The sequence below is a fragment of the Festucalex cinctus genome, chromosome 1 (genome assembly GCF_051991245.1).
Source record: "Festucalex cinctus isolate MCC-2025b chromosome 1, RoL_Fcin_1.0, whole genome shotgun sequence".
In the NCBI taxonomy this organism is placed as follows: domain Eukaryota; kingdom Metazoa; phylum Chordata; class Actinopteri; order Syngnathiformes; family Syngnathidae; genus Festucalex; species Festucalex cinctus.
The window spans coordinates 33,540,726-33,558,128 of NC_135411.1; the positions used below are offsets into that span (position 1 = coordinate 33,540,726).

Sequence of the window (17,403 nt, forward strand, 5' to 3'; positions counted from 1 at the left end):
TTTTCCCACGTTTATGTGACTTTAACATTTAAAAAGAAATATATGAATAAAAAAAGGTTTTAGATTTTTTTTTTTGGTTTGTGCAGATTTTTTTTAGGCATTCATAACATTCATATTTTAAAGCATGGAATTCTCATGCATTTTTTCAATCCTTTCTGTGATATAGTCTCCACATTTTGTCTTATTTTTAATGACATAGGTTTGTTGTATCTTGTCCAAATTTTGGGGGGGGGCAATTATTACATTCCACGGTGTCAATACTCTAAAACTTTATTTTTTTAAACACATCTTTTTCTCGTGTCACATTTGATTTCTTGACATTTGAACTTGAACTAATTCTGCACAAATTGGCTTGTAAGTGCAACGGCGGTCATCCCAGTGTCCGACGGTCTTTTCATCATATTAACCTCAACGCAAGTGCAAAGTGTTCTGCCGGACACGCTTCAGCCAGCGGAAAAAAAAAAAAAAAAAAAAAAGAGAGAGAGAGAGAAAGAAACGACTCAGCGGAGGCTAATTTGATTTGACTGGGCAATCACTCAGTTTGTTCCCTCATCAAAGCCACAAAATGGACTTCTGAAGTGGTCCTTATTAACACTCTGGTAGAAAACTAGAGGAGGACAATGACCCCGGCTAGTGAGTTCTTTCATCTGAGAAAGAAAGTCTCTGTTTGAAAAGTGATTGTTAGCTTGACTGACAGTTAAAAGGAGGTGGGTCCCTTTTATTAGCGCACCGTAGCATATGTGCGCTTACAAAACGAGCCTCCGACACCAGTTTCACCAGTCGTCGTTGCAATTGGATGAATATGTCAATCATGACAGGACACACCAGAAAGTCTCAAGGACGTATGACAAATATTGAACAGGAAGTCAGCCATTTTAGTTGGAGCGGCTTTTTGGGGTAAATTTACTCGTTGGTGCCGCATGGGAAATTTGACAAAATTAGCCCCTGACATCAGTTTCACTAACCTTGCTCTCGCAAGATGAATTCTTGTGGTATTTGTGAGTTCACAAACCCCGGAGAATACATCTTGTACCGCTCCTGTTGATTTTCGCCGATCTGAACCACTGGTGGTTCGGACCAATCACAGAGCGACGTTGTGTTTGGGGGCGGGACATGCAACTGTGACAAAACAAGGAAGCCAGCGCCGATGCCGAAGCGAACAAACAAACAAACCTAACATGGACGAATACGCTACGATGAATTCTTTTCTTGCGGTTTCCTTGTTGAATGTTGAACAGTGAGAGGCGCTTCGTGCATTTCTAGCTGGTAAGATGTTCGTGCTTTTCCCCACTTCGACATGAACGAAGACAAAATTTTCACCCGGGGCTGTGATTGGTTAAAACAAACATGTAGAATGACACATCGTCCAATCAGGTTGAATTATTGTACAGAATGTCCCGCCTTTCCCGACCAAATTACTGTGGAGAGGTACCAGATGGATATTGCGGAGAACTCACTTGAGTGAAGCGCATATCCAGCTGGCTATTGCCAAGTTACAGTTTCACTGATCAATATGAAATTTTGTGGGTGTCATGTTCATGATAAACAAGGGCAAAGCCTCAAGGACCCATGCCAAAAACTCAACAGGAAATCACCCATTTTGGTTTGAAGCAGCCACTTTAGTTAGTACAAATTTACAAATTCACTCATTAGTTTGAAGCCTGACACTAATTTCACCAATCGAAATGAATTGAAATGAATTAAGGCACATGAAAAATTCTCAAGGATAAATGCTTGAAACAGAATAGGAAGGAAGCCATTTTGGTTTGGTCATATTGGATAAATTCCAGGCCTTCTACTTTGTTAAAACAAACAAGCAGCCCCTGACACTGGCTTCACTAATCCAAATGAAATTGGGTGGACAAGTCGACCAGAACCGGACACAAGTCTTTAGGATCCATGCCCAAAGGCCAACCGGAATTTGGATATTTTAGTTTGGAGATGTCATTTTGGGAAAATCGGCCATTGGGCTTGTTCTTTGTTAGAACGTTTGAAAAAAGATCAGCCACAGAGACACCAAAAAGTCTTGGGCAAAAATTTGAACAGGAAGTCAGCCTTAGTGGTTTTAAGGAGACATAAGGGGCACATTCTAGCTTTAACAAACTCTGACTAGGGAATTCTGCCAATTGAAGAAGATGTACTGCACAGATCGGCGATGAAAACTTGCCAAATATTTTGTTTACTTTATGACATTATCTATCTAGTATAGGCAGAGCACAGTGTCACATTGGTTACCTTTGATTACGACCAGCAGAAAGAGATTCAGAGTAAGATGACAAGTAGTTGAAGATGTTCGGTCCCCTTTTGAAACGTCATCAAAGCTTCTGGCCTCATGCGGCCTGATGGTCTGCTCCCACAGTTTTCAAGGGCACATGCTGAGGTTGAAGCGACTTCGAAGGTGTGGACCTACAGCAGCCCAGATTCCATCACAAAGTTTTTGCCAATAACTTTTTGGGTCCCGCTGAGTGCTGCACTTGTGTTCGACCCAAAAGTTCTTGACAGTGACGACCACTGAGCAGGCAGAGCGAGCCCACCGTGTCATCAAGTTGGAACGGGACACACACACAAAAAAAAGTCCAAATGCAGCACTTTTCCGTCCGCTGTTTCTTCCCGCCGGCGAGGTTGTACCGCTGAGTGGAATTTGGGTTGCCTCCAGGGAGGATGGAGGTGCGCTTTATTTATTTCACCCCCCATGTCAGTTTCTTGTAAGCCATTTAGGCTGGTGGGAGGGTGGGGTGGCACAGTGCGCCGTACAAAATGGCAGGCAGCGCGTCACGTGACGCGTTCAAGGAGGATGTAAAGTTCAGCACGATATGGCGAAGCACGAGATTCCTCAAGCGTAATGTATTCCTCGCCATGCAGCGCCTCTCCTTTCGGCCGCACGCTTCCCCGCCAAAATTCAGACGAGAGATTAACACCTTGCAATCGTTGACATTTCAGCAATGTATTAATGGAATTTCAACCAATATAGTCGGCCCACATTTTTAGTGTTATTTTGAATGATTAAAAAAAAAAAAGCTAATTGCAAAGAGTTCTAAATCATGAAAAATAAAGCCATTGTTTCGAAATTGAGTCTGGAATGTACGCCCCGCGGTTCTTTGCATTTATGGTGGCGCAAGCTTTGACCATCCACTTTGGGTGCAATCTCCTTCATCAGCTTCCTCCTTCAGATGTCAAGAAGCGTCCCTCGCGGCGTGTCAGGTAGCAGCTCTCCAGAGATGAGTCATCCCGGCCTCTCTTAACCAAATTTTGTGTTTTGCGGCACGCGGCGTCCATCCTGGCGGCTTTGAGGTTTATTTATTTACGCCTCGCAGCCTCCTCCTCTTCTTCTTCTCCTTCTGCTTCTCCTCTTCATTGCGGACCCAAGAGAGGGTGAGCTAGCGCCTGCGAGGCCGCCGGGATGGGGTTAGCATCGATTGCTTTATTGGTGCGCTCGGCTCTTCTCGCGTCGGAGCATTTGTCTTGTCTGGGGCCGTCGCTGCCCGGCCCGGAGATCGTTCGTTTATTGCTAACGTCGCGGCGGTGGGGGCGGGTGTATGCTTGGCGGGGGAGGCTTCACGTTCCCAGCTCTGTTGGGAGGGGGAAACCTGGCCAGGTTTATCTGAAACTAATTCAGTTTGTTGTGACGGGGAAGTGTGGGTAGCAGGATTTATCGGTTTAATGAGCGTTTTTTTTTTTTTTTTTTACTTTTTTTTTTTTTTTTTTTAATTGTGTTGCTATTGCAGCAAATTCATCACATTTTACTCAATGTCTTAATAATTTTGAAGGCTGTAATAACATTTTTGTTGTCATTAGCTGTGGTGTACAACTACATGGCATCACACTTGATTAACATCCTTTACATTTTATTTTTTTTAGCCTGGTTTCTTGTCTTTAAAGCGATACAAGACTTACAACTCATTTTCCAATATTGGATTAGGCATTGTGGATTAAGAATCTCTGGAATCTTATTCCCTGAATTTTATTTTAAACCGATTAAGTAACAAAATAAAAACATACCATGGTGAACACCATTATCCTGGTCATGTGATCGTGGTGAGGTATCACATGCGTAAACAATAGCTGCCGTCGTTCACTTGAATTGGACGTAATGTGCAAGAAAAAGGCCGTCTTCTATCCCAAATTTTGCACCAATTCTGTTCAAAGTAAAATCCTCAGCACGCCAGATTTCATGTCATTCCGTGTGTGGTTGGCCTCTCCTAATGTGGGCTAAAGCGTGCTTAGCACACAACATGTAGCTTGACCTAGCAGAGTAAAAGTCACCCGGATGTTTACCGTCCAGGTTAAGGACCGTCCACAACTTACATTTCGAGAGTGAACAATATCAATGGTGACTTGACTGTCAATTGTAATTTGAGCCTCTGTAACACGCAACTTGCAGACGCTCCCTAAATTTAACTCGATATGAGCCGAATGAGTCGTCATTGGCCACTTTCATTCCCATTTTCGGTTGGACACAAATCTTTGCCGAGTCTTATGTGGCTGTACTGCTTTTGAAGTAGTGCTTCCTTGCAATAGGGCATAATTCCACCTTCATTCAATTTGTATTTTACGTACGTGATACTTCACGATGATCACGTGACTGTCCAAAATGGCCGATATTGTACTTAATGCAAAAATATTCATCAAAAGTACTGTAAAATTAGAATCACTCAACATGAATTGACATTTTTTTCAGAGAAGAGTTGAAATGAACCATTTCAGAGAACAGCTAGTTAGTTTTTCATAAGTCTTATATTCCTTTAATTACTGCGCCTGGCTGCTGAAAATCAAACTTGACAAGTAAATTTGTCAGTGACAGTAAAACGATTGACTTCTAGTTGACAAATAGAAACATCCACAGCAGTTTCCTTTTGCAGAGATCAATTATTATTGTTGGGCATGTAGTTAGCAGTGGTGTACTGCTAACTGTATCACACTTTAACTTTCAGTAGGAGCAGTTTGGCTTTTTTTGACTCCATCGGGAGGCGGGCTCAACCCGGCCAGGTGGCTCTGCAACTAATTCCCGGTTTGTTGCCGCGTGAAAATGAGGGTCGCCGGATTTATCGCTTTAATGAGCGTCAACGCGGGGCCGGTCGGCGTCCTCGCCGGTTCCGCTTTTCATCGGCGCCTAATCCAATTCCTCCAATCAGGCGTTTAGCTAATCGCCCGTCGTAATTGCCACACGCTCCGGCCCTGAAGAGCATGGATCCGACCCTGACTCTCTTCTCCATCCTAGAATGACCCCCGGCCGGCGGCTCCCGTTATTTACGGCGCGGGGCGGCTGCTATCCCCCGCGGAGCTCATTGTGGATGTGCGCGGGCATCAATACGTGGCCGTTTTGGCAGGTAGCATCAATAGCGCCGCCATTAAGATGTGGAGCCGGACCCCGACGCATTTCTCACTTTGCGAGCGATCGATGGTGTCGTAGGGCTTTCGCGGCCATCACCCGCACCGCCATTGGAAATCTTTGGGGCAGAGCGCCCCCAATTAATTACCCTGGCCGAGAGCGAAGGGTCTGCGAGGGCCTCCTTTTTTTTTTTTTGTCGGGGGGCCATTATCAAGTGACACCTCCAATGATTGTTTGTCCTGCTAATGCGGCCCAAACGACGGCGAGCCAGGCCATCATACACGTCATTAGCAGCTCCCAGAAGCGAGCCCAGCGAGGCAGTGGAGTGGGCATGGCGGGTCGGGGGGTTCACAGGTGCGGGTGAGTCAGATGACAGAGATGCTCGTTAAGTGCGCCTCCTACTGGATGACATTTTATAGATGTTTTGTCTTGTTTGTAGACCAAAATATGTCGATTCTTCATAAATGTATCTAACCCAAATATTTTCACTCGTTATTGTCTTAAAAAAAACACCCCCACTATCAATTTTGAGGTGACATAATGCCACGTAAAAATGTGTATGTATAATGTATAGCAGGAGGCAAACAAACAACAAACGCCCTCCATGCTTTTGATGTCTTTGATGTCATTTCCTGAGTGTGGCACTTCTGATGGATTCCTCAAAAGCATACAGAGGCTGCATAATGTGCCGCATCCCCCCCGCCAAAAAAGTGAAGCGTTAAATATGTAAAGTAGCATGTATGTGTGTTGTGGTAGTGTGTCGAGTGATAATGTCGTGGCTGGTTTTTCCTCGCCGCAGACTCGGTGGGCCGAGTTTTCGCCGAGTGGCCTCTGGGCTTGTTGGCCTTTGAAGCTTGAAAAGTGCCTTTCAAAAAAAATAAAATAAAAAAAAAATCTCTCTGTGTTGTTGCTTTTGTGCTTGAAATTCTTTGGCTTCCAGCATTCATGAGATGTAAACGACGGGCCAAAAGGATGTTTTTTGTGTGTCGCTTTTAGTCAGACGCACTGAAAAGGTGCGAGCGGTGATGCTTTGTGAAGCCATCACTGTGGATTGTGTGTGTGCAGGTTAAAGCGAAGTCAACTCTTTAATGGAGCTGCTAAACTCGTTTTATGGGTTACTTTAAGGCACTCACTGTAGTGAGATGGTTGACTTGAGTCTCTTGGGAGATCGTTAATCACTGTATCTTCCTAAATGTCTACCTTTTTAAAGGGCTGAATAAATAAAATTGATTTGAGTCATGTGAGTCTATGTGGTTCTGATAAGTCACTCCACTAAACTGAGTTAGTCCACTGTTTCAATTGAATTATCCAAGTACTTGTTGTATCTGTTAAGTGAGACCACTCAGTTAATGCAACTAAATAATCTGAGTTTGAGGGGTTTACTGGTTGAGTCTGCAAATAGAAATCAGTAAAGAAATTATTTAGGGTAACTGAATCATCTCAGTCTGCTGTGATTCCCATCAGGCCTCTAACTTGAAGCCGTTAACCAGAGAATTCAAGTTTGGGTTGTTTCCAGTGTGTCTGCTGAGTCAAATCATTGAGTGAAGCGATTCAATTCAGCTTTATATATAATAACACACAAGGAATGTGTCTCCGGTAGTTTGAGCCACTATTGTATTACAGCAATAAGAAGAATATTCAGGACATAGGTGCACAGAATGTCCTGTGGTTGGGATAGTGGTCAACAGCAGTTGTTCAAACATGGGGCATGCCAAAGCTACAGTAATGAATACGGTACGGTAATACTGTCAAACAGGGATGGACAAAATTAGGCAAAAAAAAAAAAGAAAAGCAAAATGTCACTGTGTAATTATGATTCAACTGGAGAGAGTGTTAATTATAAGAGGGAAGAAAGCCTGAGAAGATGTCGGCTGGTTTCATTGTGCATAGTTGGATAGTGCCTACCTGAAGGAAGGAGCTGGGTGAGGTGGTGATCTGGTTGTGGCGAGAATTTGCGAGAATTTGAGAACTTGTCTTAGTTTATGCAGTATGTAAGTCCTCAAGAGTGTACAGGTAGTTCTTAAGTTACAAACACAATGAGTTCCAAGAGGTTGTAAAGAATCTGTTTGTAAATCGAATCGCATCAAATTTTGTTTCAAAATTAAATTTGATCAAATTATTATTTTAAATAAAATAATAAAAATACGTAAAAAAAAACAACATAAAAATGAAACGAATTTAATTATACTATATATGCTTTCTATATAGTACATAATTAAATAAATAAATAAAAAACATTAAATTGCATCATCCATCCATCATCCATTGTCAGAACCACTTTTCCTCACAATACATTAAATTTTTACACAGTACAGTGCAATAAAAACAAAATAAATATGCTCACTGTACATAGGTGGTGCAGGAGGAGTTATTGAGTTGAATTCATGCGAGTCCGCTGAAGTGGAAAGCATTGTTTGGGCAAACGTTCTCAGGAAAGTATGTTTTCCAACTGTCCGTGATTGGCGCTTTTGACAAGTCAAGATGGCGACCGCCGAGTCAGATTCGAGTGATTTCGAAGCTGAAGAGATATTCTACGTTTTGCTACTACGCCAATAACTAAGACGATTGAGGGCTGCTTTTCATGAATATTCTTCAGGAGAGCCTCTGAAATGTACTCTCAGCATGGCGCCAGTATTGGGTGCAACTGCCTCGGTGCTGCTCGGCGGGGTTGTGGCAGTGTGGGGAACTACAGTAGAGTCTGGTACCATAATATATGATGTGGCGCACACTTAAATATTAACTTGCACGCAAAATACAGCTTTTATGGACATCAGTCAGCCTTTGTTCACATTTGCGAATGTTCGTAACTCGGATGATCGTAACTAGAGGACTCCAAGCTTTTGAGAAGCGCTAGCAAAAATCACTGATCTTCTCCATCATATTTTGTGCTTCGTTGTGGCAGCACCAAACCAGACTGTGATGGATGACCCAAGGACTGATTGAATGACTGTATAGAACTGCCTTAGCTGCTCCTGTGGCAGGCCGAATCAACTGACCTGTGTATATGTGTGTGTCTACTTTGTGATTCAATACGAAGCTTGAATCATTACCCACGTGGTTCAGGAATGACCAGCTCACCTCTTGAATGTATTGTATGTAAAATGATGATGATGATTTTTGTTGATGTTGTTGAGTCCTGATAAGGTGCACTGAGGTGCTCCCTCAAGATGGCTGCTGAGTGGCGCAAGTTGTCGCTGCTAGTAACACTTTATCAGCTCTTTTTGAAATTGTTGTTGGAAAAAAAGTGAAAAATGTCCAAGTTGCAAATGAGGAAGTGCAAGTGTGTCAAATATAGTCAAAAGAAGCACTCACTGGCAGAAAGTACCATAAAATATGTGTGCGCATTATTTTAGGGTCGAATGAAGCTGTCAGCATGCAGCATTGTACATTTCCTGTTCCAGTTATCCTCTGTGTGCACCTATTAACTGTCAAGTTCTCATTGTGTGATGGCATGATTGGTTTTACATTTGAGACTTACATATATAATACATCTAATTTACAATAAGTGTCTATCCTAATTTTACCTTTTCTTTCTCATCTATGTATTCTAAACATTTACCTACCATATATGAATCCAATTTTCCTCCCTACCTACGTACTACCTGACTTTCAGTCCCTGATCTACCTATATTGCTTACCGTAATTTATGTACCGTAATCTACAGACCTACTTGTTATTAATGTACAGAATTAATTGCTGTAATCTACCAACCAACTGACCGACTGACTGAACTACCAAATACTGTATTTTATTCATCCACCTACTGGTCATTCTTAATCAACAAAAATTAAGTGGTCAACCAACCAACCAACCAACCAACCAACCAACCAACCAACCAACCAGCCAACCAACCAACCAACCAACCAACCAGCCAACCAACCAACCAACCAACCAAATACTTTCCTGCTTTACCTAATTTAGCTTCCTACTTATGTAATTTGTATATATTCACCTAATTGAATAAATGTACCAACCTAATCTACTGAATCCATGTAATCTACCTAACAAACAATCTATCGAGTGACCGACCAACCTGCCTATTCTGTTTTTACCTAATATACCTAAATTACCTACTTAATCTACTGAAATTATATCATCTACCTACCAAGACATAAACCTACCTAATCTATAGAATTTGCATAATCTATCTACTGAACTAATCTCTGTACGAACCAACATAAATCATCTACTTCAATTTTTTAATCTACCATATTACCTACTTTTCAGTCAACCTGCAGTATTTACCGACCTAATTAATTTGCCACATATTTACCCGACAAAGACAAGCGGAGTCGAGGTGCATTATGGGTCGTGCATTCCTTACATAGCAACATAAACTGGATAATTGAACGAGTTTTATGAAAAGCTATTTAACGTTTTGCTGTTTTGATGTTGTTCATGTAACACACGGTCATCGTAATCATTAGTTACCGTGTTTGCACGCTGCTGTGATGCGTAATGTCACATTGTGAAAAATGATTTTGTCATGTTGGAACGGCACGGTTGCATCCCAAAACACTTTTCGACCGCCAGCATCGACCACGCGCTCACTCAGGTCTTCTATTAAATCTAATCAGGTGCTTTCTTTGGGCTAAATGGCGTTTTCACGTTTGAATAGCAAGCGACGCGTGTTCCTTCGATTAGCTCACAGCTCCTCTCAATTATGTTCCCTCGTCGGCCTCTTGTCGGACGCTAATGAAGATGAAACGCTTTCATTTTGACACTTAATGAATTCATATTTAAGCAAGGTGCGCCGCGCCACTCTTTCCATGCAGGTTTTTGTAATGAGTGTTCTTCTTGTTACCGCCAGAATGTTCCAAAATTTTCAGATTAATAATATTATTATTCCATTTCAATTTCATGGTGATTAGATACCGTATTACAATATGAGTGGTTCTGCTTTTGCATTGCTTTTCACCACCAAAGCAACTACACATTTGTATGTTCTGATTTGCATAACAACACTTTGCCAATGAAAATCAACTTACTGTTACATTATACATATAGGAAAATATAATTAAAATATATCAACTTTATTGCTGAAAAAAATGTATTATTTAAAATAAATGGATACATAAATTAAAAAGAAATTTGCAAATAAATAACTTTTTTCTCAGCAAATTTATTCTTGAAAAATGCAACTGTTTTCACGAAATTACTTCTTTTTTTTTTTTGACTTACTGACTTTTGTCCAGTAATACGTAGTTCTTGTCAAAAAAAAGAAAGAAAAAAAAAGGACATTTAATCAGAAGTGTATGTATATACATGTATGAATCCACATTATAGAAGCACTCTACTTAAAACATTATTTTTGATAACATTTAGGGCACTTAATTTTTTCAGAGGGTCTTTAAACACACTTTTAATTTTTAAATTGTTTGAACTAGCACAATGTAAACACTGACACCCCCCCTCTCTCTCTCTATATCTATCTATCTATCCGTCTATCTATCTATCGATCCATCCATATATATATATATATATATATATATATATATATATATATATATATATATATATATATATATATGTTTCACCCTAACCCCCCGCTGACATTTTATTTTTTTTAAATAAAATGAAATGTAAGTAATATTGTTTTTCAATAAAAATGAGAAATTATATATTACAGAAAATATTAATTTCATGCAAATAGATTTAAATTTTTCCACAATCGAATCATGTAATTTCTGTAATTAATTTTAATAATATAAGATAAAAAGATAATTATCAATTCTTTGATGGATTTTTCTGTGAATAAAGTCCTTCTCATGGGAGAAGGAGCCACACAAATCCTTAACGTGTCGAAGGCGGCGGCGGGATCAATGTGCCGACCGGCGGTGCAACGGGCCCTTTATCATGTTAATATGATTCGCATTGATGGAAGGCTTTTTCACGCCCGACTTTCCGTATTGACGGTGGTCGGAACGCCATCGCTCTTCCCGACCGTCGGCTCGCCGGATGCCACTCTCGATGTTTTTTTTTTTTCCCCCCCTATGATGCCACCGCCCCTTCCTCCATCTGCAGACGACATCAAAATATTTCATGTTGATGCATGGCAGCTTCAGTGTGCCATCATTTTTATTTACTGCATATTTACAACATCTGACATGCTCATGTGTACACATGAAGCTTATAACGGTAGCAAAATACTGTATGTTATACATGTATGTGTGCACGTATACATATTCCATACAGCAGTTATATATTACTGTTTGGCATATGTTCCCTGACATCTTGAAATCATTTTTCAACTTTTGAGAAGCAAAGCAAGAATGATATTGATTTCGAATCATGGTCAAATGACACCTGCATAATCTAATGACCTGACAGCAGGACATCCAGGAGTTATTGGAGAATTCAGCCCAAAAAACGCTTTTTCACTCAATTCGCATGAATTTGGTAGACGTCTATCATGTGTAGACCATCCAAAAAAGTGTCAAGAAGCCCTGCCTGAAAAGACACAGTAAGTCTGCCATTTTGTTTTGAAGCAGCCATATCCTTGGGGTCAACTTGATTCTTTGTTTGTAGAATGTAGCCCCCGAATTGTGTTTCATTCAGCACCATAAACTTTTAAGTTTCTCTCTTAAGAAAAAACTTCTTAAGAAGTCATGCCAGAAAAGACATAGGAAGGCGGACAATTTTGCGTTGAAGTGGCTATTTAGGTTCACTTTGGTCAGTTCCAGTGGTCATTTGAATTTTCTGTCAAATTCAACTCACGAAGCGAGTTTGACTTGTCCACATGGAATTTGGGAGACACGGCGATCATGAGCAGACCCACAAGAATCCATATGTGAACGTAAACACAAAGTTAGCCATGCGTCATTTAGAGATGTTTTTTTTTTTCTTTTCTGAATATGACTTCCCAGTATGACATTTGGTCAATCATCAGTAGCAACACGTCAAGTTTATTTATCAATTAATCACAAAACAGTCAGTAACGACATCCCCTGATCTAACCCCATCAGGGGAATAATAAGAACCCATGAGAAGGGACCACAAATGTGGTAATCTCCCTTCCAGGATGACCAAGCTGCAATGGATGCCTTCCAATTTACACAGTATGTGATGCAAAACAATATTAACTAGAATAGTGTGAAAGTCTATTTAATAAGTTGAAGCACTGCAATAAGATGCTGTCAGGGAACCAGTTAGTTGGTGCAGAAATATCCATAGCAGCAACTTGTTTGCCTTAGATCTCTACCCGGTCAGTTAGTGTTGAATCCATAAAGCAGCATCCAAAAGCTGTGTAATATTTTATATGTAAGTAAGAAAACCTTGAAATCAGAAGTGGAAGCCAATGCAAGTTGGCTATAGTATCGGGGTAATATGATCAAACTTTCTCGTCTGGGTCAGAAGTCCAGCTGCAGCATTTTGTACTAACCGCAGACTTTTAAGACCAGACATGGGAAGACCAGAAAGTAATACGTTACAGTAGTCGAGGCGAGACATGACAAATTTTAGCAATATTGCAAAGGTAAAAAAAAAAAAAAAAGCCGTCAGAGTAATATTTTTAATGTGCATTTGAAAAGCGAGAGTTGGGCCGAATATAATTTATTTTACTTTTTTTTTTTTTTTACTGAGTCAATTTGGCTAATAGTACAGCTATCGAGGTTTATAGTGGTGTTCCTAAACAAGTGCCAATGACAAGCGAGACCAACAAACAACATCTCGGTTTTAACGGGATTAAGGAGCAAAAAATTTAACTGTTAATTAAACTGTTAAATTGTATAATCTTGCATTCAAATTACAGCAGTGGTGCGGGTTTGTTATTGTTAAAGGCAGATATAATTGAGTATCATCAGCATAACAGTAAAATATATACATATAAATATATATTTATATTTAAATATAATATCACCAAGTGGAAGTATATAGATGCTAAACAACAGAGGACAAAGTACCGACCCCTGCGGGATTCCACAAGTAACGGTACATAGCTCAGAGATAGCGTTGCCATGTTACACATGTTGAGCGGTAAGAATGAAATCACACGAGTGCTAACTTGCTAAGCCTGATATACCAATACATGTTTGCAGGCGTTCTAATACAGTCGTATGTTATGATCAACGTTATCAAAGGCAGCGCTAAGCTCGGGTAATAATAATATTGATGAGGTATTGGAGTCCATTGCTAGGAGAAGATCATTAGTCACTTGAGCAAGGGCCGTCTGGGCCCTGAATCACAACTGAGAAGGTTCATATCGATTGTTAGCGGCCATTGTAATCATTAAGCTGTTGCGCAACAACTTTTTCATGTATTTTTGCAATAAATGGCAGATTTGATACCGGCCTATAATTACAGAGACTTTCTGGCTCGAGGTTAGTTCGCTTAAGTAGAGGTTGAATAACAGCAGTTTAAAAAGCTACTGGAACAGTGCCAGTACAAAATGACAAACATAATATTTAAAATGAACGGTCCTAAGATTGTATGCAATTCTTGAAACAGTTTGCCCTCAGGTCAACCAAGCAAGTTGTCTTTTTCACCGCACTAACCAGTTGTGTAAGGTTTTCAAGGGATAGTTTATTAAAACTCGAAAGTCGTCAGACCGTTATAAGCCTGACTGTCCCTATTAAAATCAGAAATTGCGCAATTTGACTGGGTTGTAGGCAGTCTTTCATCTCAGCTCTAATGAGCTGGATCTCAAGAAGCGATGCCTGAAACAACATGAAGTCTGCCACATTGGTTTGAGGCAAGCATTTTCGTGGTCATTTCCATCTGTACTTCTCAATTTGTCCAATTATAAACCTTGTTTAATATCCACGTAGGATGCTAAATTGTGAAATGTTTGAACTTTCCTCATCATTTGTGGGTAAGATGTGATCATTTGTCACGAAAGAAAAAGCTCAACAGCATCAGAACTGTGTGTGTAATGAACTTCCCGCCCTGAAGGGATTCCTCGACACCCCCTACAGGCAGAGAGAGAGTATGCGTTTCCCGGCGAGGCCAAAAAGTGGAAAGCAGAGTAATTTTCTGCCTTTAAGAGCCATGCAGCAGCTGCTGTGAGCTTCCCGGCCGCCAACTGTTAGCAGCACGAGCAATTAAACGCGAGCGGAATGGTCGTCGGCGCGGCTGAGGTTGTTGCACCGACTGACGCGAGCTCATCCAATCGCACGTGGCCTCATAAAACATCTCAATTAGAGGCCAGCGGAGCCGGCGGCCAATCACTGCGTGGCATAATACCGAGCCCGCGGGTCCCTGCTGAGCGAGGCGACCGATCCTCTCTGCTGCTCTCGCTGCCACTGCCAGAGACTTTGTTACAAAACGCTGCAATTAGTCATCTGGCGAGCCCCGTTCGATTCCAGTGCCGTTTTGTAACAGAGTCTCGGAGGGCTTCGCACTAACTCGATGAAACCTGGCGGCGGATTTTTGGCAGTCGTACTGCAACATTTGGTTTGCATTCGTAAAGTGGGGTATACAGTTCTTCTACTCTATATACAGCATACCACTTTCACTATTACATAACAATTCTGCACTGAATGATAATCACTCGGTTTTAAGATCACCATTTTCAAAGCAGAGTTCTCCATATTGTCGTTTATTTTTTCATAATATTGTGTTCTGTGACAGTAAATTGATCTCGAACCCAAAGCAATGCAACATACTTATAGCACATGATGTCACTTTCACAGGTAAATTTGTAATTGCCAGTTGTGGGCCATTTAATTTCACGTCTACAGGCCAGCGTCAGGCGCGTGCCCAATGACCAGCTGGAATTTAATGTGCCACCATGCCATGGATGTGAAAACTTGCCAAGAAAAAAAAAAAAAAAGTGTCAATTACAAGCGGCGGCATTTAACATCCAGACGTGCAGCTGGATGCTAAAAGACTTTTTACTGAATTCTTCGATCAACTTCTTAAAGCTTACACTCTCAAAATCATGGCAGGTTGTTCTTTTTTTTTTTTTTTTTGATTTGTTATGTTCTTTTGTTGTAATCTCGTCAAACGACTTGAGTCAAGTTCTGTTCCAATTGACAGTACACATTAACCTGTTGGTGATGTCTGAAGACTTCGCCGGGAAAATATCCCAAAATTCAAAATGGCTAATATGACAGCGGAGGAGAGAATTTGCGTGAGGTTTTTTCCCCTCCCTTTTTTCATCTTACGGAAATACGGAGCCAGGGCACCAGGGATCCATGAAATAGCTGGTCCGTAAACCCGGAACTCGTAATGGGGCGGGGGTTTTCTTTGCATGATACAGCCTCAAACCTACTTGCTGTTTACATTCTGGCAGCCATTAGTAGAAAAGGGAGGTGTTGCAGAGAGATATTTTGGTTTGGTTGTAATTTAAATTTTTCAGAATCTGAAACCTAGGGTCAAAATTGACAAAACTGATTTGGATCAGTGAAAAGCAAAAATTGTGTATGTCTCAACACACACACACCTGCTCACACGTACGCTGTCAGTTTTTTGGCCGACCGCGGAGTGGTTGTTTAATCAGTGGCGCGTTTTAATGGCATGTCAGTGAAAGGTTGAAATACGATGGCGGGCTACCTGGTGCAAACATTACGATAAATCCCGTTTGCCTGCCGCAGCCGCTCGCCACCGCCACCATAAATCAGCGCTTTGGGGGAGGACGCAGCCAAAAATGACAGCTATTAAAATAATGAATGGGATGATTAATTTCTCACATTGAAGATGAAAAGCTACGAGTGCTATCATCGGATATTTGAGGCCCCGTAAACGTTTGGGGAAGGGGGCGACTCAAGTGACACCTCCCCTTACTCTGCCATTCAACCGCATACTTCATTTGTGCCGATGCGGTTTGAGGAGGCTCGAGGAGTCTTTAGCAGCACTTCAAGCTCTCCTGCGGGGTCTCGTCAAGGCTCTCTTACAAAAGTGCGCCCATGAAGACAACGCAACGAGGCAGAAGCCCAATGAAAACACCCTAAAGCACTCAGAATACAATATTAAGATGAATCCAAGCGACTCAAAGCAGAATTAAAAGCATTAAGTTCCCTAATTAACACAATAAATAAGCACCGTTGCTCAGCATCGATAATAATCGGCAGAAATAAAGTGCTAATTGGCTTGATTAAAGCTTCAATAAGCAGAATGAAAGCATCAATAAGGACAGGTAAAGCAGCAAGAAGCTGAATTGAAGCAATGGTATGTTGTATTAAAGTATTAATTATAAGAACGGGCGGCACGATGACTGGTTAGCACGTCCACCTCCCAGTACCGAGTACTCAGGTTCGAGTCCAGGCTCCGGCCTTCCTGGGTGGAGTTTGCATGTTCTCCCCGTGCATGCATGGGTCTTCTCCGAGTACTCCGGTCTCCTCCCACATTCCAAAGACATGCATGGCAGGTTAATTGGGCGCTCCAAATGGTCCCTAGGTGTGCTTGTGAGTGTGGATGGTTGTTTGTCTCTGTGTGCCCTGCGATTGGCTGGCAACCAGTTCAGGGTGTCCCCCGCCTACTGCCCAGAGCCAGCTGAGATAGGCTCCAGCACCACCCGCAACCCTTGTGAGGAATAAGCAGTCAAGAAAACGGATGGATGGATTATAAGCACATTAGCACAGAGTATTAATAAAGTGAATTAAAGCATTAATAATCTGAATTTAAGCAAGATTAAGCACAGTCAAAGTATTTATGAAGACAAAGAATTGATGAGCCGATTGTGATTGATAGGATGAATTAAACGAATAAGAATCAGAATTAAAGCATTAATTAATATGAATAATTACATCATTAATTAGTAGAGTAAAGCAGTAGGGCTCAATTCACCAAGGTTGGACGTTAATTGAACTGAGTGGATATAAGTACTTATAATTTATCATCTTCACATATGCATGATTAAACATGAACAAAATTAGCCTATTTTAAATGGTTAACAATCACGATTTGTATTAGTGCACTAAGAATGACCACGTCAGGTACAACAAGCATTAACTACCATTTAGTTCACACATTGATCATTTTATCTACATTACATTTACATATTTAATAGTGTCTTAAATATAGTGTTATCAAAGTCAAAGCGTGAACTAATTAATTATTCACAAAAATAATATTGCAGTAGTCATGTATTAACACTGATTAATCGCACTATTAATTTTGACCACAGATTATCCTTT

At 41.0% G+C, this 17,403-nt stretch overlaps 1 protein-coding gene across 7 annotated transcripts in view; it reads left to right on the forward strand.

Moving 5' to 3' along the window:
- Nucleotides 1–17,403, forward strand: part of LOC144025068 (RNA binding protein fox-1 homolog 3-like) — a 461,720-nt gene that overhangs the window by 192,630 nt on the left and 251,687 nt on the right. The gene's annotated exons all lie outside the window — the stretch shown is intronic.